At 56.4% G+C, this 24,189-nt stretch overlaps 1 pseudogene; it reads left to right on the top strand.

The window, feature by feature from the left end:
- LOC134429437 (Fc receptor-like protein 4) overlaps window positions 1-23,407 on the top strand; it is a 55,799-nt pseudogene extending 32,392 nt beyond the window's left edge.
- The last annotated feature ends 782 nt before the right edge of the window (window positions 23,408-24,189 follow it).

The raw sequence follows: 24,189 nt of genomic DNA, 5'->3' as shown, positions 1-24,189 counted from the left end.
ACCTGAGCAGGTTTTTGAACAGATTGTTGTCTTTGAAGGATATTTGGGTCTCTCTCAGAACATTGGGCAAAGGGAGAAAATGATCAATTGCTGCATTTCTGGACTGGTTCACCCGCAGCTGCCCCTGCAGGGGTCTTTCCAGCCAGCCCTGCTCTGAAAACCATCAGAGGCCCTCGCAGAGCTGCTGCTTGGGCTCCCTTTGGATTTTGTGTTTCTTGCAGGGTTGAGCAAACCACAGACAGGCCTTTTTCCCCCACAGAATTCTCACCTCTGCAGCAGCTCCACAGATTCAGAGCCCCTTGGAATCTGTCTGGGGTGACGCCCTGACTGCCGGCACCTTGTAGACGCTGTGCTGGGCCACGAATCTCCCAAAAATCTGAGGCACCCAGGGAAGGAGCTGAGACTCATGGCTCCACCCAGCTACTGCCCATTCCTGGGACTTCCATTCCCTTGGAAATCACATCATGGGAGTGCCATTTCTATATGTTTCACATTGTAGGGGACCCATATCCCAATATTTACATTCCCCAGGATCTCCATGGCCCAGTATCCCATTCCCAAAGAACCCTCTGCTATTCATTTCATCCCCTGAAATCCTCCTTTCCCCAGGACCTTGATTCTCCAATGACCCCAATTCCTATGGGACCCCTCATTCCCCCAGCATCCCCATCCCATGACCCCAAATCCCTGGAGCCCACATTCCCCTGGGACTCCCATCTCTGAGTCCTCCCATCCCTGGGGACCCCTATTCCCATGGCACCCCCTGTCCCTGGTGATTCCCCCTCTTCAGGATCCCCATTTCCATGGCCCCCATCCCTGAGACCCCCCATTCCCCTGGACACCCAGCCCTGGCTCCCAAAACTCTCTGAGCCCCCACTCCTGGGAACCCCATGTCCCACTGTGTTCCATCCAATCTTGTCCCCGCTCTGTACCCAAGCTGCCCACAGCCTGGGCCCAGCTTGTGGCCACCCTGCCCCCACCAGGTGCCACCTACGCATGAGGGTAAGATCTGACCTCGCTTCTTTCCCCTTTGGACAAAGAGCCACCAGCCAGGGGACAGCCATCCCCAGCATCAAGGGACAGCCAGTGCACATGGCTGGGGACACCGGGATGGCCGGGAAGGTGGCACTGCTCCTCTGGGGTGAGTGCCCCATGCATGGGCCTGACACTCCGGGGATGGGGAGGGGAGGGGGCACAGAGGGGCTGTGGGGTCCCCTGAGGTCACCAATGGCAGCAGAGCCAGTCCATGTTACCCACAGCAGACCTTGATGGGACTGGGGATGTATGGTGGCTTTCAGGACAAGAACAGGGGGGCAGGAATTTGGGGATGAAGGTGGGGAAAGGAATGTGGGGACTGGCACCTTTGGGCTCAGGGAGCTCTGGGAGTAGGGACAAGGGAACTGGGATGCGGGGACAGAAGGGGACAAGAACAGTTGAGGATGTGGCCATGGGGATGTGATCATGGGGATGGGATCATGAGCTGGTGGGGATGACCTGGGCCAGTATGGGCTGTGTCTGTGGTGTCCTCATGCCTGGAGTGTCCACAGTGTCCCCATGTTCTGATTCAGCCCAGGGTGGCTTCAGTGTACATGGTTCCAAGGTGCCTGTGCCACATGGACGCGGTGCTTGGGTGACACAGACATGTCTCCCTGCTTCGCAAAATATCTTTTGCGGACCACCATCACACACTTTCTACAGTAGCTGCTGTCCCCATGGGGACCGTTTGGGGAATCCATCATGCCCTGTGCCCCAGTTGGCTCTGTCCCCACAGTGCCACCCCCACTGAGCCCTGTCCCTTCTCCCTTCCAGCCCAGACCCTTGGCCTCGCTGGTGAGTCCTCGGGGGATGCCATGGCCCCACCTCGCTCTCCCCAGCCCCACGCTGGCCCTGGCAGGCTGGTGTCCCCTGTCACCTGCAGGTGCCCAGACCACCCAGTTCCTCATGGAGTCCCCCTGGAGGCCGGCGGTGCTGTGGGACCGGGTGATACTGAACTGCCAGGGCTCAAGGACAACTGGTGATGCTACCTTGTACAAAGACAAGCAATGCCTCTGGCAGGAGGAATGTGACCACTTCACTGTCAACGTGGAAGGCACCCACATATGTGACAGACCTGGCACTGGGCGCAGCCCCCCCATTACAGGCTCAGACAGTGAGGGGTTTTGGGTGTCCCCAACCTGGCACTCACAGGAACCCCAAGGGCTCTGGGTGGTCTCCATTCCATAGGTAATCTCCTGTGTGACCAAAGCCCATCCCCTGCTCTGTGGACATCCCAAGAGCATCCCAGTGTGGAGAACCCCATGTTGTAATTGGGTACCCCCGGTGCCCTGGGGTGACCCAATGGGGGAACCCTTAGGAAAACGGGACCCCCGGTGTGACAAGACCCCTGTGTCCCGCAGCCCAGTTGGTTCTGCAGGTGTTTGCACGGGCACTGCTGCAGGGAGACACGGTGACACTGCGCTGCTGGCGCTGGCGGGACGTGCCACTCACAGAGGTGCGATTCTACCATGGGGACAAGGAGGTGGGGAGGTCCCGCTATGGGGCCGAGCTGTCCCTGTCCCCTCTGCAGCTGCTCCAACGTGGCCACTACACGTGCAGGGGCTGGGTGGACACCGAAATGTCAATGTGGGCACAGTCGGTGACAGTGAGAGTGACAGTGCACAGTGAGCACCCCCACGGCTGGAACTCCAATCTCCTGACAACCACAAAAGCCACTTCCCAGCAGACTTAAAGTCACAGTCCTCACCTCCCCTCTCCTTCCCAGAGCTCTTCTCGTTTCAGATGCTGGAGGGTCCCCACGAGCCCACCGTGGGGTCCCCCCTGACTCTCAGCTGCCTCAGCACCCCCAGACTCCTGCGGCCCAGAGCCTTCCTCCTGCATGTGTTCTGCCAGGACGGGCAGGTGGTGGGGGGTCTGCAGGGGTCCCCACAGCTGCTGGTGCCCACCGTGGGGGTCTCCCACTCGGGGTAGTACAGCTGCCAGGTGCACTCCGAGAGGGGGCCATGCAGAAGAGCAGCACCCAGCTCCGTGTCACGGTGCACAGTGAGTGTGGGGATGAGCACACGGAGCCCCCATAGCCTCCTGGGGCCCCAGCGCTGCATGGGGACTCCCAGCGCTCCCTGACACCTGCCCTGTGGCCCTAACCTTTCCAAGATCTTTCCCTGGCTCCCCTCCCCCTTTCTTGTGTCTTTCTCCTGATCCCCCAGCCCTACATGGATACCCCCATCCTTCCTTGACACCTTTTCCATGTCCTGCCCTCCCAGCCCCAGGTCCCTCACCAGGTGCCCCATTCCTCACCCATGTCTCCCTATCCCTCACTGGGTCCCTTCAATCCTTCTTGCTCCCCGCCACCCCTCTCTGAGGTCCCTGTTCGTTCCCAGGTCCCACCATCCTCTCCCTGGGTCCCTATACCCTCCCTGGTGTTGCCCCACTTCCTCTCCAGGTGTCTCCCCTCCTGAACCCCCCATTCCCCTGTTTCCAAGACTCGCCATATCTGCGCCCTCTCTCCCACACTGGGGTCCTGCTGCATCTCTCAAAGTGCCCCGGGTCGCTCACTGTCCTCTGCTGTCCCCCTCATCCCAGAGGCGTCCTGCCCTCGGGGGTGTCACTGTGGGCACAAACTCCCAGGGGACAGGTGACACTCGGGGACAGCCTGGTGCTGAGCTGCACGGTGGCCACAGGGACAGGTCCCCTGTCCTTCTCCTGGCACCAGGAGGGCTCAGGGGCACAGCTGGGCACTGGCCCCCGCCTGGAGCTGTGCCACAATGGGGACAATGACAGCGGCCAGTACTGGTGCTGTGTCAGCGATGTGGACAGCATGGTGGAGAGCGACCCCCTGAATGTCACCGTCCTGGGTGAGCGGGACCCTTGGGCTGGGGGTGACCCTACCCACGGCTCCCCCCATACCACCTCGCCAGGTGCCAGCCCTGTCTGTGTCCCCACAGTGCCCGTGGCCAATGCCACCATCACTCCCAGCCCCCTAGCACACCAGGTGCGTGTTGGTGACAACGTGACCCTGCGCTGCTCAGTGCAGGTGGGCTCAGCCCCTGTCACCTTCACCTGGCTGCACAACAGGCAGGAGGTGGCCCAGGGTCCCCTCCTGGAGCTCAGGGACATCGATGTGGGACATTTGGGCACCTACCAGTGTGTGGCCACCAACCAGCTGGGACAGGTCGGGCACCGCGTGTTCCGGGCACTCAGCCCTGAGCTGGCCCTGGAGGTGACACTTGGCTCATCCTGGGTCACCGGTGAGGTCACACAGGGTCACCGGGGTGTTACTGACACCCATGGTTCAGGGTCACCTCAGTGTGTCCCACTCTATTCCCAGCAGTGGCTGTGAATGTCGGCAGGACCCTCCTGTTCCTGCTCCTGCTCTTGGCTGTCATTGGGGGCTGTCACTGGTGGCACCATGGGGTGAGTGACAATGGGGGAATTGGGGTCCTGGAGTGAGGGGAAGCCCCCAGAGTGGAGTCAGAGATCAGCAGCACCAGGGCCCCTGAGCTGGTGGACACTGAGCCTGCAGTGACCTCGACTGGAGGTCTTGGGCATGTGGGGGGAATTTGGAGGGTCTTGGTTGTGCTCCAGGGTCATCGCTGGGTGGGCTTTGAGGAACATTGGGTTGGCACTGGGAGCTCCTGGAGAGTTTGGGGAGCTCCTGGAGGGCTGTGCAGGGATGTTGGAGGACCTTTTTGTGTCCTGGGGGAGTTTGGGGGCCCCCTCCCTGCCAGGCTTGAGGTTCCGGGGACAAAGAGGGTTTGGGGCACCAGGGGATTAGGGTCCTGCGGTGGTGCAGAATTTCTGGGGGCCTCAGGGGTGTTTAGAGTGTCCAGGAAGAATCAGGGGTTCATTGGGAATTGGGGTTGAAATGGCAATTGGGGTCCTGTGGGTGATTGGAGCTGCTGAGATCCCAGGAAGGTTCAGGGGTCCCAGTGTCCCCTCGGTCACCCCCTCCCCTTTTTCTTTTTGCCACCAAGAAGCTTCAGGAGAGGTGACTGGGGGGCTCGGGCTGGGACTCCCCTTTCCCCCTCCCCAGACACCACCAGCACCCCCCTTATCCCCACAGGACCCCCCAGGAGGAGGGGGCTGTGCTCAATAACCACATCGTGGGCACCGAGTGGGCAAGGAATGAGTATGAGCAGGCAGGGACACATTTGTTTTGAGGAGAAAAGAAGAAGTACCCCACAACTTTTTCAAAGTGTTAAAGCTGGTATGTTTCTTACAGCGCTGGACGCATGCAGAGATTGCTCTCCTCAAAAAAGGCATGTGGACCTCTGAGAACTTCAGGTCTCTTTTTATCTCTCTCTCAAATACATATGCATACAGTTTCACAAGAGGTTCATACATATTCATTTTTTGGGGTTTTGCATGACATTTGCCGCTAGTCCCTTTTAATCAGAAAGAATTCCGAGGTCAGGCTGACTTGCCCTTACAGCAGTCCCTGTCTCTCTCTGTCATGTTCTGTCTTCCCCCCTTTATCTCTGTCCTTCACTGAAGTAACTTCACTGAGCTTAGGTCTTGCAGTCTGGTTAAATAACTACGGTTTCTAAACGCAGACTTTACTCAAAAATGTACATTTCACCTAAATTAAAATGGATTTCTATCCTGGAAAATTTTCATTTTGCCTCATTCTCCCCTTTCCTAAAAGAAGGAAGTAAATTCTTTTACTTTGTACAAATTCTTATGACAACAAGTGTACTTCAGTGCTTTACCATGTACGTTTCATAATGGATTATCTTAAACTTATTCTAACTAATAGTAACAAAACTACCGTAGGATGAAACAACTTATTAAAGATTCTATTTGCAGTTGGTGACTACTTAAAGACCACATCTCACCAGTGATGATATGCATTTTGTTTGATTCTTTGCAGAATTCTAGCTATTTCTTTTTGTATCACATTGGACAGTTCTCTGCTTCTTTGAGTTTTTCTTTAGGATCTTTAGTAGGTCTTGGTGCTTAATTAATTGTTTTACTAATCTAAGGTCCATTCTAATAGGAGTAGGTGATAGTCTGTGATTCATTGTGTAATTGCTTTCAATCAGCCGGTGGGATATCACTCGGTCTAAGTACGAAAAACTACACTTGATAATCTTAACAAATTACAAATACAGAAATTAGAATGATTTCTACTAGACAAAATAACATCATTGCTATCAATTTTTACAGCAGCAGAAGCAGTTCTCAGGCACACACACTCTTTTCTAGCATATACGAGCACAGTTTTTGGTCGGTGACTGGATGAACTTCGAAGTGACAAATACTCTGTTCACTGTCTAAACACATATCTTGGGCATTAATAGTATTGCTTTCACAAATGAATCTCATCTGTTCTCTAGTAATGCAGGATTCTAAGTTTACTGTCTGCACTTTTCATACATCTTTTGTGCCCACACTCTATGTTCTGAAGCGTAGAGTATTGTTTTTTCATGGTTTAATCTTAGTGCAATGATGGGATGGATAACATAAACAGTGGCATTACATATAGTAAGCACAAAGGCAGTGGCCACATTAGAAGCAGGATCATAGGTGAAATTCACCATAGTCTACCAGGATTGAAACTTCCTTTCAAAATCAATCGCATTATCTCAAACAAGTTTCTAAATTTCTGCAGGAAAATTACTTTCACCCCTTTCCCGTATGATCAGAGCTGCTGTTGTTGGCATCTATAACTGTGCTTGTATACAACTGAAAGCTAAAGACACATTATAATGAACTGTACTAAGTGCTTTTAGTTATGAACAAAAATTTGGTTAATATTTTTTTGTTTTAAAAAGTTACCACTACTGCTGGGCTGCGGCCTTTGTTATTGTAATCACGGGTCGTTGTCGTTAATGGTTGTTTTTGTATTAGTAAAAGCCCTGGCTGGGGCGAGGTAATGGCCCTTCTCCTGGGCGGGGACCTTGCCCGAAGCTAAGTTTTACCTTTCTCAGAATAGGGAAGACACCTGAGAAGGTGGGGGGGGGTTATGCAAAGTGACTCGCAAGACCAGAATGCTTTGTGGGACCCCCATCTCCAAACTCATGGAGAAACCCCAAAAACAACGAGCCACCTAAGAGTTGAGAGACTGGAGTGATGTCTGGACGTGAGGAGCCGAGTGCTGAGCCTGCAGAGATGCGGGAAACCTTCATCGTTCCTCACCCTGTCCTCGAGATCCCCCGGGTCAGGACTGGGAGAGGAGCGAGACCCAGACCGAGGCACCATCTTATGGGATCAGGAGACCCTGAAGGCTCCCAAGAAGATCTGATCCCCAGCTCTGCCCCTGGTGGACAGAGCTGTGCATATCCTCCTCCTCTGAGTCGCCCTGGGAGAGACGACGGACGCTGCAGACCCGTCGAGCCGCCCAATCCTGAGCTGATCACTTTTAATAAAGGCATTAAAAAGGAGAAGAAGTCTCCTTGGCCCTGTTTATTTCACTTTTGCTATTAACTTGTGGTCTTGGTCCCTGGCTTTTTCCTACTTTCTTACTTTGGCAGTACTTTTGAAATCTGCCACTGGCTAGTTCTTAATGCCAATAGAGATGACTGTAAAGGCTGCTTCAATTTTGTTAGGCTACCTGCTGCAGTGGTCAGTTTATTCATCAGTATTTTTGAATTAATTCCATTTAAAACTGTTAATCTTGTCCTTAATATCTCAGTTAGATCTTTTCTTATTCTGCTCTGGAGATATAGTTGTCTTTGTAACTTCATTGTCTAGCCTTCAAAGGATGTTTTTAGGAAGGAAGAGCAGGCTGGTTGGATTTTTGAGATGTTAATTTGCATTAGCAACTCAACACTTTTGAGAGACCATTCTGGATTGAATAATAGTTGTTGTTCTCTTACATTCTTTACTACGTAGGGGCCTATTTCATACACTTTAGGTTCAAGTTTGGGTAGAGTCTGAACTATTTGAGTCCTAGTATGGATTGTATAACACCCTGCTGTTGTAAAAAGTGCAGTGTCTACTTTGAATTTAAATGAAAGTCTGATAGCAACTCGAACTCCAAGGCAGGTCACTTCTACAGGCTGTATTAAGGTGAAATTACACCAACAGTCTGATTGACTTAGGCTATCACAAACTTCCTGGTGTTCATATATACCAGGAGAGGTTGAGTCACTAATTGCATCTGGTCTCTCATAAGCCCCTCCACCCCCCACCTGCCCATCCCAGTAGAACACGTGCAGGAGGGGCGCTCGGAGTCGCAGGGGGCTGGGAGGGCTGAGGCAGCTGAGAGTCAGGGGGGACCACTCGGTAGGCAGGGGGGACCCTCCAGAATCAGTGCCATGAAGAGCTCTGGGAAGGAGAGGGGAGGTGAGGACTGTGACTCTGAGTACGCTGGGTAGGGGCTTTGGAGGTGTCAGGAGATTGGAGTTCCAGCCTTGGGGGTGCTCACTGTGCACTGTCACTGCTGCTGACCGTGACATAACAAACCTCATCAAGCCCATGCAGCTGTAGTGACCGCTGTGGTGCAGCTGCACAGGGGACAGCAAAAGCTCGGTTCCCCTGAGGGAACCCCTCAGATCCTTCTCCACATGGTAAAATCGCACCCTGGTGACTGTGTTGTCCTGCCGGTCCCAGCAGCGCAGTGTCACCATGTCCCCTTCCAGCAGTGCCCATGCTGACACCTGCAGCACCAGCTCATCTGTGGGACAGGAGGGTCTCATCTCACTGAGGGGCTTGAGACAGGTCCAAGGAGGGTGCCCATGGAACTGGGAACATGTGGGTGCACTGGGATGAACTGGGATGTTACTGTGTGCCGTGCACCACACAAGGGGTGTGAGGCCGCCCATGGAGTGGAGCCCATCCCGATCTATCAGCGGGCACCCAGATGATTTAAGATCCCCACTCACCATATAAGACTCTAATGGGGGGCCTACGCCCACTGCTGGTCTGTAATATGTGTAGATGCCATGCTTAGTGACAGTCAGGTGGTTGTGTCCCTGCTGCCCCCAGCGCTGCCCATCCTTATACCAAGTTGCGGCACCGGCAGTCCCCGAGCCCTGGCAGGTCAGTGTCACCCGGTCCCACAGCACCACTGGCCTCCAGGGGGGCTCCACAAGGAGTTGGGTGGTCTGGGCACCTGTGGGTGACAGGGGACACCAGCCTGCCAGGGCCACCATGGGGCTGGCGACAGCAGGGTGGGGCCATGACATCCCCTGAACACTGACTAGCGAGGCCGAGGGTCTGGGCTGGAAGGGGGAGGGGAAAGGGCTGGGTGGGGGTGGCACAATGGGGACAGAGGCACACCGGGTTTCAGAGTGTGGGGGCTGTCCCAAAACTGTCCTTGTGTGACATGGACACCTTGGGGTCAGGAAAATCTCAACCACCCCTTTTTCAGGCACGACACAGGGACACTGTGGACACCCCTGAACTGGGGACGCTACGGCCACCCCGTGCTGGCACAGGTCACCCCCACCAGCCCCATGATGCCACGCCAAATCTCGGTCCTCCTATTATTGTCCCCACATTCCTCTCTCCTGTCTCCTGTCCCCACAGCCATGCCATGGCTCTGGTCACCTCATTCTCTGCACTGCTGGCATTGGGGAACTCAGGGGACCCCGCAGTCCCCCTGTTCCCCCTCCCCATCCCCCGGGTGTCAGGTCTGTGCCCGGGCCAATCACCCCACAGGAGCAACGCCACCTTCCCAGCCATCCCGGTGTCCCCAGCCATGTGCACTGGCTGTCACTCGCTGCTGTGGCCTCCCCTGGCTGGTGGCTCTTTGGATGAAGGGGAAGGAAGCGACGTCACGTCAGTCCCCATGTGTAGGTGGCCCTTGGTGGGCGCAGGGGGGCGACAAGCTGGGGACAGGCTGGGGACAAGGGTGGGTGGGACAAGGTGGGACATGGGGTTCCCATGAGTGGGAGACTCTGTGGGTTTGGGGAGCCTGGGATGGGTGTCCAGGGGAATGGGGGGTCCCAGCGATGGGGTCCCTGAGCAATGGGGGTCCTGAAGAGAGGGAGTCACCTAGGATGGGGTGTGGGGGGAGCATGGGAATGGGGATCCCCAGAGCTGGGGAGACTCAGGGATGGGAATCCCAGGGGAACGTGGGCCCCAGGGATTTGGGGTCATGTGGTGGGGGTTGTCCGGATGTGGCAGGTTGGGGAATGGGGGTCCTGAGAGAATGAAGGTCCTGGGGGAAGGGAGATTTCAGGGGTTGGAATGAACAGGAGAGGGTTCCTTGGGAATGGGGTCATGGGCCATGGAGATCCTGGGGAATGTCAGTACAGGGATGGGGCACTCAGGCAAGGTGGGACATACAGCATGGGGGTCGCATGGTTGGGTTCCCAGGGGAACGGAGGTTCCAGGAATGGGCAGTTGCTCGATGGACACAGGGATCTCAGCTCCTTCCCTGGGTGTCTCAGATTTTGGGGTGACTAAAGGCCAAACACTGTCCCCCTGGGGTGCTCATTTCCTTGGTGGGCATCACATGGGGGTCCTGGATAGATCTACCTCTGTGCCCTCCCCTGCCCTTGAAATTTTCCACTCTTTATTTCTTTTTTTTCCTTATTTTTCTCACTTTGAGCCAGTTCCCCTCACTCCTGGTTCCTGGATAAGCAGTCCTGGAGAGCACCTGAGCAGGGAATGGATTGGGGGGAGCCAGGGCAGGGGGAAAATGGGGAGCAGGATGGGAAGGGTGGGGAGACTGTGGGGGAAGGAGGTGTTGGGCTGTGCCCCCTCAACCCTTTCACTTTTCTTTTCCTGAACAGGAAGGAAGAGGCTGTTTGTGCTGACAGTCAGATGGGAAAGGGAGGGGGTTCTGTCCTGGGGAGGCACATCCAGGGGGGTCCTGTCCTGGGAGGATCCTGTCCCCAGGGGGTGACACATCCTGGCATGGGGGGTCCTATCCCAGAGGGGAACGGTTCCAGAAATGTCCCTGCACATTCCTGGCCGGTGCCTGTCCCAGGGGTGGCACATCCTGGGGACCCCTGTCAATGCAAGGCTGGGGCCCAGCCATGGCCCAGCCCCACTGCACAGGGATGGCCATTGCCCAGCCCTGCTCTGGCCAGCCCCAGGTGGCAGCCAGCACCTGAGGGTCCCCTCTGCCCCCTTGGCTTTGATTCTGGCAGCTTTAGAGCTGCTGCAGAGGTGAGAATTCTGTGGGGGAAAAAGTCCTGCCTGTGGTTTGCTCAGCCCTGCAAGAAGCACAAAGCCCAAAGGGAGCCCAAGCAGTGGCTCTGTGAGGGCCTTTGATGGTTTTCAGAGCAGGGCTGGCTGGAAATCCCCTCTGCAAGGGCAGCTGTGAGGGAACCAGTCTAGAAATGCAGCAATTGATCATTTTGTGCCTTTACCAAAAGGACTGAGAAAACCATAAAACTACTACAAATTCAACAACAATCTGCTCAACAACCTGACCTGGACCCTCTTTCTTGAGGGAAACTCCCAGAGAGAATGTTTGCATTCTGGATGTGCACACCAGAAGAGAGGGAAAAGTGTGGAAATATTGAGCAGGGGCTGCTCATGAGTGGCTGGGGAACAGGGGTGTCACAGCAGGAGCAGGGAGTGCCCAGGCAGGGGAATTCAGGGCAGGCTGGAGTGGATTTACCAGGGAATCAGACCCTGAGGCACACACGGGCATTTCCACAGATTCCTGTGCGCTGTCCAAGGATGGACAGTGCCTCCCTTTCTCCCTTCCTCCATGGGAATTCAGTCAAGTTTCAGTGTGGGAATGAGAAAAATGGGAAGAGTTCCTAAATGTGGCCCCAAGAAAAAGCTTCCTTCAAGGCTGGGTTACTGCCAAGCAGGCAGGGAACAATTCCATGGGGCTGTTGGACACTCAGGGAGATTCCACACTCTGTGTTATCCACAAGCAAATACTGCTGTGGGATGTACCAATGGGCTCCTAAAGGGAACAAGAAAGTCTCATTTTTTTGGGATTTATTTTTGTGTATATTGTGCTAGATTGGTCGGGAAAGTAATGGATTCTCTAAACCAGAGCGTTTTATACCTTGTCAGTTTTATTTTTGCTGAGTTTGTTCTTTATTGGGAAAATAATGGTGAGGGAAACATTTTTGCTTTTATTCTATGGATGTGTAATTTTGTGTCAAGCAATTGGGCATCCAATGTTTCATGGGATGGCTGACTCAGGAAATGGGGGGACCTTACCCAGGGGTGTGTGGGGCAGGGACACAGAGGCTCCCAGGGCAGCCCTGGGGTGCCCTAGTCTGGGGACTGTGCTGGGCTCTGGGTCATCCCAAAATCTGAGGCATCCCATGAAGGAGCTGTGACCCCTGTGTCCACCCAGCCGCTGCCCATCCCTGGCACCCCATTCTCCTGGGAACTCAACTTGGGACCCCCATTGCCTTGGTCTCTCCTCCCTGGGCACACCTATCCCAGGACTGCCATTGCCCAGCACAACCATTGCCTTGATCCCATCCCATGGGCTGCTTCTTGCCCCAGAACCCCTATTCCCGAAGGTCCTCTTTTTCCCCCTGCACTCCCAACCCTGGCACCCACATGCCATGACCCCAAATCCCTGGGAACCATGTTCCCACAGCACCCCCATCCCTGAATGTCCCGAGGCATGGAGAACACAATTCCCCTGGACCCCCATTCGCCTGGACACCCATCCTTGGTTCCCCTCATTCTTGAGACCCCTACTCCTGGCAGCACCATCCCCACCATGTCCCCCGACTATCCCATCATGTCCCCAGCCTGTACCCAGCTTGTGGCCACCCTGCCCCCACCAAGGGCCACCTACACGTGAGGACAGACGTGACCTCGCTTCCTTCCCCTTCATCCGAAGAGCCGCCAGCCAGGGGAGCGGTGGCCACAGCAGCGAGTGACAGCCAGTGCACATGGCTGGGGACACCGGGATGGCTGGGAAGGTGGCGCTGCTCCTGTGGGGTGAGTGCCCCCGGGCACAGACCTGACACCCTGGGATGGGGAGGGGAGGGGGCACAGGGGGGCTGTGGGGTCCCCTGAGGTCCCCAATGCCAGCAGAGCATGGAGACCAATATGACCAGAGTTGTGGGGTGGCCGAACAGCAACAGGAAGAGTGGAACCGAGATGTGAGGACAGGGAGAGGAGGATGGAGTTGTGAGGACAAGGATGTGGCAGAAGGACCCTTGGGGCTGGGGCAGCTGCGGGGACAGTGACAGGGACACCGCCATGCAGGGGCAGGGACAAGGGGACAAATACCATGTGTTTTTACCATGGGACAGGTGCCAATGGAATTGGACCATGGGCACAAGGCCATGGGTGTGTGGCTGTGGCACTGGTGGGGATAACGTTTGTGAGCATGGGGAACCCATGCCTTAGTATGGGTTGACTGCTGTGTCCCTGTCCTTGAGACATCTGTGCCACACCAGTGCCCCCACTGAGACCTTTCAGGGGCAGCCCCCATGGCCAGGTTCCCCATGCTGCTGTCTCTGCAGTGCCACCCCCACTGAGCCTTGTCCCTTCTCCCTTCCAGCCCAGACCCTTGGCCTTGCTGGTGAGTCCTCGAGGGATGCCATGGTCCCATCCCACTGTCCTGAACCCTGCACTGGCCCTGGCAGGCTGGTGTCCCCTGTCACCCACAGGCACTCAGAACACCAAGATCCTCGTGGAGCCCCCCTGGACACCACCTGTGCTGTGGGACCAGGTGACACTGACCTGTCATGGCTCAGGGACTGCCAGTGCCACCACCTGGTACAAGAAGGGGAAGCGCTGGTGGGAACCAGGACTCGACCGTTTCACTGTCACCCTGAGTGGCACCTACACTTGTGACAGACCCGGCAGTGCACTCAGCCCCCCTGTGAACATCTCAGATGGTGAGGGTGTTTGGGTGTCCCCAGCCCAGCAGCCACGGGGACCCCGAGGGCCCTGGATGGGCACCACTCCATGGGTCACCTCCTGGAGTTACCAGAGCCCGTCCCCTGCCCTGAGGACATCGCAGAGCTTCCCAGTGTGGGGAAAACCATGTGGGACCTGGAGTCCCCTGTGTGACCTAATGGGGGCGTCCCAGTGCCAAGAAGTGTGACAGGACCCCTCTGTCCCCCAGACTGGCTGGTGCTGCAGGTGCCAGCACGGACACTGCTGGAGGGGGACATGGTGACACTGCGCTGCCGGGGCTGGCGAAACAACCCAATCACCTCAATGTCCTTCTATCATGAGGAGAAGGAACTGCGGGTGGTCTCCAATGGGACTGAACTGTCCCTGTCCCCTCCGCAGCTGAAGCACAGCGGCCACTACCACTGCAAGGGCTGGGTGAATCCCTGGGGGTGGCAGGAGTCAGCACCAGTGACAGTGACAGTTCAGGGTGAGCACCCCACACCCCCCACCCCGACAACCCCAGAGATCCTCCCAGGCACTCAGGATCATCAATCCCCCTCCCCTCTCCTGCCCTGAGCTCTTCCTGGTGCTGGAGGGTCCTCCCAACCCCTCTCAGTGGTCCCCCTCTGACTCTCAGCTGCCTCAGCACCCCCAGTCCCCTGCGGCCCCAAGCCCCCCTCCTGCACGTGTTCTATCAGGACGGGCAGGTGGTGAGAGGCCTGCGGGGGTCCCCGCAGCTGCTGGTGCCCACCGTGTGGGTCTCCCCCTCAGGGAATTACAGCTGCCAGGTGCGCTCCGAGGGTGGGGCTGTGTGGAAGAACATCACCCGGCTCCACGTTGTGGTGCGCTGAGAGTGCAGGACTGGACACAGGGAGCCCCCATAGCCTCCTTGAGTGCCCTGCCTGGGCACCTCCATGTCCCCCAGACACCTTTACCAGGTCCTGCCATCACTCCTTGTGTCCCCTTGCTCCTCCATGGTGTGACACCATCCCTGACATCCCCCACCACACCCATCCCCCTTTCCCTATTATCCCATTCCTGGCTGCCAGCCCCTCCTTGTGGCATCAGCCCTCTCTGTGTCCCTGCAGTGCCTGTGGACAATGCCACCATCACACCTGGTGTCCTGGAGGTGACACCGCCGGAGACTGCGACATACAGGGACACAGGTGGGGTCACACAGGGTCACCAGGGTGTGCAGGACCCCTGAGGTGATGGGTGACCCTGATGTGTCCACCTCTGTTCTTGCAGTGGCTGCCGGGGCCGGAGGGGCCCTTTTGTTTCTGCTCCTGCTCATGGGGGTCATTGTGACCTGGCACCGGTGGCACCGCGTGGGTGGGTGACACAGGGGGAATGGTGGTGCCAGGGAATTGTAAAGGTCCCCAGAATTGGTCAATGATACGGTGGCATCCACAATCCCAGAGTTGTGATGTGTGCTGGGGATGCTGCAGAGCTTGGGAGATTCTGGAGGGTCCTGAAGGGATGTTGGGGGTTTTTTCAGGGGCCCTGGGGAGTGTTTGTGGGGAGGGTCTCTGTCCCTGATGGGCTTTGGATTTTTGAGTTTGAATTGATTCGGGGAACTGAGGATGTTCATGAATTCTGGGGTGCTCTAGGGATTCTTGGAGGACCTGTGGAAGACTGAGGGTCCCATGGGAGTTCAGAAATCCTGAGATGGGTCAGGGCCCTGGGGACCCCACAGTCACCCCTCTCCTCTTTCCTCTGCAGCTGCCAGGAAGAAACAGGAAAGGTGAGTGGGGGACTCAAACCACACTCTCCCATTTCACCCCAATACTCAAGACCTCCCATTCCCTCCCCTATATCCTTTTTATTCCCTCAGGGCCCACCCAGATCCACCAGCCCCTCCAGAGGAGGGGGAGGTGCTGTACACACACGTCGTGGTCACCAAGAGGGCAGGGGGTGAGTACGGGGGGGACACGAGCAGAGGCACACGTCACACACGAGTGTCACCCCACCCAGATGCCAAAGCTTGTGTCTCTTGCAGTGTCCCCGCATGCCATCACCCTCCAGGATCCGCAGGTGACCTACACGGAGCTGCGGGGACCCCAGGGGCGACCGCGGGAACCTGGTGACATCTACAGGAATGTGCTGTGACACTGGGGGGAACTGGGGGGCACTGGGGTTCCCCACCCATGGGCACCCACTCGTGTGTGTGCTGCCACTAAAAACTGCCCGACTCCCTCCCCATGAAGGCACAAAGATTCCAAAGGGCTGAGAGAAGAACAATTTCCTGAAACAGCAATGAGAGAGAATAAAACCAACAGAAATAGTAACGAGGTTCAGAGTTCAAATTGTCACACAAGGAACAATTTCCAGGGAAAGCTCCCAATAAGGAACAAATCCCTGACATTTCCCCCTGCACGTTTCCTCCACCAGATGAACCTGGCAGGGCTCTGGACCTTCCTCACTCTGATGGCCAAAGTGGCCTTCAGGAGGCTCTGGATTCTCTTGTCCCCTGTCCCAAACCCCTCCTCAGCTGTGTTCCCAAATCAGGATGTCACAAAGGGCCTGTGGGGGTTCCAGAGCTTCCCCTTTCCCAGGGCAGTCGGAATCAGGCCATGGCACAGGGCAGGGTGTCAGAGACAGGAAAAATTTGAAGTCTGAAGACATTTTGGAACACCTGTGTGTGGCAGGAGTGGGTCAGGCTTTGCTTTTGGTGAGACAGGGCCCTCAGGTTCTGTCCATCATCTGTCAGCCATGGCACACTGGGGACAGTGTGACACTCTGACAAAGCCAGCTCTTGAGTGGCCGCGGGACCAGAAGTGCCACTTGGGGAGAGGGCTCTTAGTGACCCATCTGGCTTAGAAGACAAAGCATCAGGCGGCCAAGTCCTTGACCATAACTTCTCTTAGAGTGTCTATCACATGCACACTGGAACCTGGGAGTTGGCAACTCATTTAAATGAGAACTATCATCCAAGGAAAGTGGGAACATTCCTGGAATGGAAAAAAGACCCATGTCAAAATTGTTTTGTAATTTCAAAAACTATGAGGCTCCTAGGCCAAAGTGTAGGAAAAAGAATAACAGCTCTTTACTAGGAAATTTATAAACCAGAAACGAACAAACAACACAAACCCACAACTTTCCCTCCCCCTCAGCGCTGTTAGTTTTTGTGGCAGTTTTAACCGCATCCAGCAGGGGGCGCTGCAGGGAGCACTCCCGGCCAGCAGGGGGCGCCCCGGTCCAGCTCCATCCCCTCAGGGGCCATGGGGGCCTCGGACGGGAGGCAGGAGGGGAAATCGCTCCTTTTGCAAACTCATGGGCACCAATCAGTCCCGGCACCACCACTGGCAGCGGGCAGAAGCCGCCAAGGCAGCAGGTTGGATCCCAGTGCCCACTGGCAGTGTAACAGTGTCCCGGGGCCAGGCACACGCCCTGCGCAACACCCACAACAGTTCTCCATGATCCCAAATGCAAGGAAGGCAGCACCTGACCCTAGGTAGTTCTCGGGTCCACAGCAGCACCTCTGGTGGCTTTGTGCCACAATTCCTGCAAACCCTGAGCCTTTCACTCCTTTTTCCTTTTTCAGCCCTGGTAGAGCATCTCTGGGATTGTTGAATTGCCCTGGGACATCGAGAAAGGCTGGTGCTCGGTGCTGGCTCTGCCAGAGCTCATTTGGACTTCCTGCTCTTCCTTGGCCACTGCTGATCCCCACACAGTAGCCCCAGCTGAAGGAGGAGAAGGAGTGCAGATCCACAGCCCCGAGGGCTCTGCAGCTGCAGCTGGAGCACAGGGAAAGCCCAGAATGGGACCATTGCCTTGGGACAACAAAATGGGGCAAAATTGGATCTGTTTCGGTCAATACCCCTGTTATGCTCTGGGAGCTGCAGACACTTAGAGAGTTGTTGTAATTAGGGACGGGATTCCTATAGTTTAGCCATTCTCCTGAAACATCCCTGTGCACAAACACACAGCCCTGCTGCCTCTCCTTGGGATTTTGGGATCCCATGGCTGAGGCAGGAGCGGCTGGAGCAGGTGGCCCACGGGAACAGCACCTGGCCATGCAGCTGGAGCAGAAGCACTGGGAATTCTGCAGGGCACTCAGGAGAGGCCAGGCCGGGCCATGGTGGGGCATCACTTGCCATTCCTGCTCTCCCCAGATTTTGGGACAGAGCAGTGACACCCATCGGGCTCCCAAACCCCTCAGGGCTCAGGCGCAGCCTCACAGGAGGTCCTGGCCCAGGCCTTGGGGATGATTCAGGTGCTCCTGGGCTCATTCCTGACAAAGGGCAGCGCTCCAGGAGTGGTCAGCACATCCCGAGGGAGCAACCCAGGGCTGCTGGAGCCCGGGGGCTGTAGGCAAGGATGGTGTGAGGGGGCCGGGCCCCGCTCAGCCGGCACTGCCCCAGAAACGTCTCATCCTGCAGGAGCTCGGCAGCCTCTGCCGGTGCCGGCCCCGGGGCTGTCGAGGGGCGCGGCCGGAGGGTCCGGGGGCAGCGGGTGGGAGGGGCTGGGATGGAGGGACCGGGACCCCACTGGGGAGCCCCGAGCATGAAGGGAGCAAAACGGTGGAGGGGAGGCCCTGGAACAGGGGGGAGCAGAGACCCTGCGGTAGGGTCGGTGGAAAGGAGGGACCGCAATGGTGGTCCTGGAGCACCGGGAAGGGCCCAGCTGCCATCGCGCTGCGAGTGCCGGGACGGTCACAGGGTGTCCGAACTGACTGTGGCAGCATCCAAAGCCACTGTCGCGATGTGTCGGGACCGAGCGTTGCCAGGGTAAGGCCCCCACAGCTCCGGGAAGTGGAGGGGTACCCTGAAAGGGGTGCAGCTGGTATGAGGCAGAGCCCTGTCTATTCCCTGTGCCCTGTGCAGGTGAGGCGGGCAGGGATGGAGCAGCTTTGGGAACACCTGGAATCCAGACAGGGTCACTCCCCACAGCCCCTTCACAGCCATAGGGCAGAGCCACTGCTCAATATTTTCTACATTTCCCACTTATCTGGCAGCCGAGCCAGAACCCAAACTTTCTTTCCAAGACATTCCAAAGGGCTGCAGGTTTTGTTCAAGAAGGAGGACCAAGTCAGGTTTTTGAGCAGATTGTTGTGGCATTTGCAGTAGTTATCGGGCTCTCTTAGTCCCTTGGAGACAGGGATTAAATGATCAATTGCTGCATTTCCAGACTGGTTCCTCCACAGCTGCCCCTGCAGGGGGGGTTTCCAGCCAGCCCTGCTCTGAAAATCATCAAATGCCCTTGCAGAGCCACTGCTTGGGCTCCCTTTGGGTTTTGTGCTTCTTGCAGAGCTGAGCAAACCACAGGCAGGCCTTTTTCCCCCCACAGAATTCTCACCTCTGCAGCAGCTCTAAAGCTGCCAGAATCAAAGCCAAGGGGACAGGGGGGACCCTCAGTTGCTGGCTGCCACCTGGGGCTGGCCAGAGCAGGGCTGGGCAATGGCCATCCCTGTGCAGTGGGGCTGGGCCATTGTTATAGGTAAAAGTTAAGTTAAAATAGGATATAGTTCAATTATATTGTATTAATTATATTATTTGTATTATGTCAAAGGGGGGAGGGCTTATTAGAATGTGCTAGAAGGGTCCAGGGTATGGTGAAACAAGGGTCTGATGGGGCAAGGCAAGGTCGAAGAGAGATTGGATGAAACATCTGACCAATCATTCGAAGTCCTGCAGAAATGATTGGTCCAGAATGAACGGCGGTAAAGACCGATGAGAAGCCTGGAAATGGACCAATCATCATGAGGATCCAAAATGCACCAATCCTGGACTCGAAGGGGAGTATAAATGTGGGGAGTTCATTTGGGTTGGGGCTTTTCTTCTTTTGGGATATCTGTTGTTTGGGAGAACCTGGTGCATGTGGGGTGAGGGCGCTGTTTTAGTTTTTAGCTTGCTGTGTGGGTGCCTGGGCTTATCTTGGGCACTCCGTTCCTTGTAGGTATTTTAATAAACGAGAACCTCTTTCTCTGGATAAAGTTTGGCCTTGTTCCTATCCATAACACCATGGCTGGGCCCCACCCTTGGATGGCCACTGGCTTCAAGGATCCGGAGTTTGAGAGATCCTTCCTGCCCCGGGTCTCCATTCCCCAGCTGCTCTTGCAGGCTCACATCCTGCAGGGGACGAGCAAGAATGGAGAAATCTGGACCACCCCTCCGGAGCTGCCATCCCCCAGGAATGGACCCCCTTGTCCATCATGTGTCCCCCCCTGGGATAGGATCCCCACATGACAGAACATCCTCCCCCCCCCCTCCCCCCCGCCGTGTGACACTCAGTACAAATGGCCTCTTCCTTCTTTGGCAGGACAGAAAAATGAAAGTGTTGGGGGGCACAGCCAGACACCCCCATCCCCCACAGCCTCCCCAGCCCTCTCTGTAGACCCTTCACTGTTACTTGCCCCACTGTGGGGTTCCCCCAACCCATTCCCTACTCAATTGTTTCCCCGAATAATCAAGGAACAAACTGGGGTGTTGTGAAATTGAGGAATCAAAGGGAGGAAATGGAAATGAAGAGTGGAAAAAGCCCCTGGGAGCTGGGGGCACACTGACTGAGAGCCCCTCGGAATCTCCCTGGGGTGACCCCCAGGACATCAGAACACTTTGGGGGCTGTCCTGAGCTGTGGGTCACCCCAAAATTTGAGGCACTCAGGGAAGGGGCTCCAAATCACAGACCCACTGAGCCACTGCCCATCCCTGGCACCCCCATTCCCCTGGGAACCCAACCATGGGACCCCCATTCCTTCAGTCCCCATGTCCCAGGGACCCCATGCCAGTACTCACATTCCCCAGGATCTCCATGGCCCAGGACCTCATTCCCAAGGAACCCTCTCCCATTCATTCCATCCCCAGAAATCCCTCTTACCCCAGAACCTTGATTCTCCCAGGAACCCCCATGCCCACTGGATCCCTCATTCCCCCTGGTACTCTCATCCCTAGGTCAACTATCCCTTGACCCCAAATCCCTGGAGCCCTCATTGTTCTGGGACTCCCATCCCTTAGTTCCCCCAGCCCTGGGCACCCCCATTCCCATGGCACCTCCATCCCTGGTGACACCCTCTTCTCAGAAACCCTATACCCAGGGACCCAATCCCTTGGGCTCCCCATTCCCCTAGAACCCATCCCCGGCTCACCAAACACTCTGTGCCCCTCATTCCTGCTAAGCCCATGTCCCACCTTCTGGCACTCTGTCTTGTCCCCATCCTGTCCCCACCCTGCCCACAGCCTGTCCCCAGCTTGTTGTCACCCTGCCCCCACCATGTGCCACCTACACATGAGGATGAGACCTGACCTCTCTTCCTTCCCCTTTTGCCAAAGAGCCACCACCCAGGGGACAGCCACCCTGGCAGCGAGTGACAGCAAGTCCAGATGTCTGGGGACACCGGGATGGCCGGGAAGGTGGCGCTGCTCCTGGGGGGTGAGTGCCCTGGGCATGGACCTGACACCATGGGGATTGACCCCAGTGAGGCAGAGACCACTGGGGAGGGGGCACAGGGAGAGGGAGAACATGTCAGTCACTGAGGTACGATTCTGCTATGAGGACAGAGAGGTGTAGGGGTCCCTCAATGGGACTGTGCTGTCCCTTTCCCCTCTGCAGCTGAATCACACTGGCCACTACTGCTGTGGGGGCAGGGTGAGCTCCAACGTGTCCTCATGGGCACTCTCAGTGCCAGTGACAGTGACAGTGCACAGTGAGCACCCCACAACTGGAGCTCCAATCTCCGGACCCCACCACCACCTCCCAGCAGACTCACAGTCACAGTCCTTAGCACCCCTCTCCTTCCCAGAGCTCATCTCAGTGCCAGTGCTGGAGGATCCCCCAAGCTCACTGTGGGGTCCCTCCTGAATCTCAGCTGCCTCAGCACCGCCAGCCCCCTGCGGCCCTGAGCCCCTCTCCTGCACGTGTTCTACTGGGACGGGCAGGTGGTGGGGGGCCTGCAGGGGTCCCCGCAGCTGCTGGTGCCCGCTGTGAGGGTCTCCCACTCGGGGAATTACAGCTGCCAGGTGCGCTCCGAGGGGGGGCTGTGCAGAAGAGCAGCGCCCGGCTCCACATCACGGTGCACAGTGAGTGCGGGGATGGGCACGGGGAGTCCTCAGAGACCCCCCGGGTCCCCGTCCTGGGTACCTCCATGTCCCCCTGACGCCTTTATTGTGTCCCTTCACATCTGCCCTCAGTCCCTTCACTCCTCTGTGGTGTGACCCAATACCCAAAGTCCCCCATCACACCAATCCCCCCGTCCCTATCCCCCCACCGCAGCTGCCAGCCCCTCCCTGTGCCTCAGCCTTGTCTTTGTCCCCACAGTGCCCGTGGCCAATGCCACCATCACCCTAAGTCCCCTGTCACATCAAGTGCACGCAGGTGACAACATGACCCTTCTCGGTGCAGGTGGGCTCAGCCCCTGTCACCTTCACCTGGCTGCACAATGGGCAGGAGGTGGCCCAAGGTCCCCTCCTGGAGCTCAGGGCTGTTGATGTGGGACATTCGGGCACCTACCAGTGCATGGCCACCAACCAGCTGGGACAGGATGGACACCAGGCTCTCAGCCCTGAGCTGACCCTGGAGGTGACACGTGGGTCACCCTGGGTCACAGGTGGGGGTCACACAGGGTTACTGGGGTGTTCAGGACCCCCAGGGTTCAGGGTGACCCTGGTGTGTCCCCTCTATCCCCAGCAGTGGCTGTGAATGTTGGCAGGACCCTCCTGTTCCTGCTCCTGCTCCTGGCTGTCATCGGGGGCTGTCACTGGTGGCACCACAGGGGTGGGTGACAATGGGGGGGGGGGATTGGGGTCCTGGAGTGAGGAGGAGCCCCCAGAGTGGACGCAGAGATCAGCAGCACCAAGGGCCCCTGAGCTGGGGAACACTGAGCCTGCAGTGACCTTGGCTGGGGGTCCTGGGGGATATGGGGGGAATTTGGAGAGTCTTGGTTGGGCTCCAGGGCCATCCCGGATGGGCTTTGAGGAACATTGCAGTGGCATTGGGAGTTCCTGGAGGGTTTGGAGAGCTCCTAGAGGGCTGTGCAGGGATGTTGGAGGATCTTTTTGGGTCCTGTGGGAGTTTGGGGATCCCCCTCTCTGCCATGCTTGGGGTTCTGGGGGCTCAGAGGGTTGGGGGCACCAGGGGGACTGGGGGCACTGCGGTCATACAGAAGTTCCGGGAAGTTCAGGGGTCATCAGAGTGTCCTGGGGGAATCAGGGGTCCATTGGGAATCAGGGCTGCGGTGGGGATTTGGGGGTCCCGTGGGTGGTTGGAGCTGCCGAGGTCCCAGGAAGAATCAGGGGTCCCGGTGTCCCCACGGTCACCCCCTCCCCTTTCCCTTGCAGCCGCCAGGAAGCTCCAGGACAAGTGAGTGGGGGGCTCGGGGTAGGACTCCCCGTTCCCCCTCCTCAAACACCATGCAGACCCCCCCATCCCCACAGGATCCCCCTGGAGCAGGGGGCTGTGCTCAGCACCCACATCATGGGCACTGAGTGGGCAGTGGGAGAATTCCAGGGTGGTACAGGGACACATCACCAACATGTGTCACCCCCCCTACCAGGTCCCCACAACCAGTGTCACTCTCAGGGCCCCCACAGGTGTCCCCCAGCCCTGCCCCACCTCGGGATCCACAAGTGACTAACATAGAGCTGTCGGGACCCCAGGAGGGACAGCGGGACCCCTGTGACTACGAGAGCGTGCTGTGACACTGGGGGCACTGGGGGCCATTGGGGGCATCGATTCCCCTCAGGGGTCTCTTCTTCCTTTTCACTGCACCCCATGGGGCTCCTCATTCCCTCTACCAGTTTTGGAGGAGCACACAACGTTTTTCCGTCTTATTGTACTCAAAATTCAGTTTTTTGGTCAAACTGTGTGAGAAACAAGGCTCACTCTGTACATTTCTTAAATGGTTAATGAGGGATAAAAGGGTCAGTAAACAGCGTGCTGGGTGCTTGGCAACTGCCAGAGGCACATGGATAACTACTGCAATTCTTCTTACATACCTTTTCATTGTATTGGTGAAATACATACTCAGGAGTGTTATACATATTCAAACATTCTTTTCAGTTCACATGTTCCAGGAATCCTTATGCTTGGTTTGAGCCTTGATTCATTTTCAAAAAGTACATGCCAAACTGCAGATTAAATTTATATATTTCATGTCCTCACAAGACCCCCCTGTTCTGCGGTTTGACAGTTCTTGATAGCCCAAGAGTCAGTGGTAAGTTCCTCTTTGCATTCTCTTTTTTGATGTTTATTTATTTGATACTTTTCAATGTGTTCTTCTCATACAGATGAGATACTCCACCAGTACATTAAATCAACATTAGCTATTTCACAAAATTATTTTACTTATTCTCACCATTGTCACTTAGTTACACAAATAAAGGCATTAGCTACTTATGCAACAGTTAATGTTTCAAGGCACATTGTCTCTATCTTGATATTTTGGGAGAGCCTAAACTATAATGTGTTTATCACACTAAAATATATGTTCTCCACAGGGATTAGGGTAAACAGGCTGACAAATTGTCA

The sequence above is a fragment of the Melospiza melodia genome, chromosome 25, assembly GCF_035770615.1.
Source record: "Melospiza melodia melodia isolate bMelMel2 chromosome 25, bMelMel2.pri, whole genome shotgun sequence".
NCBI lineage: Eukaryota > Metazoa > Chordata > Aves > Passeriformes > Passerellidae > Melospiza > Melospiza melodia.
Note: the sequence above shows the minus strand (reverse complement) of the source record. Positions and strands in the feature narration are given on the sequence as shown.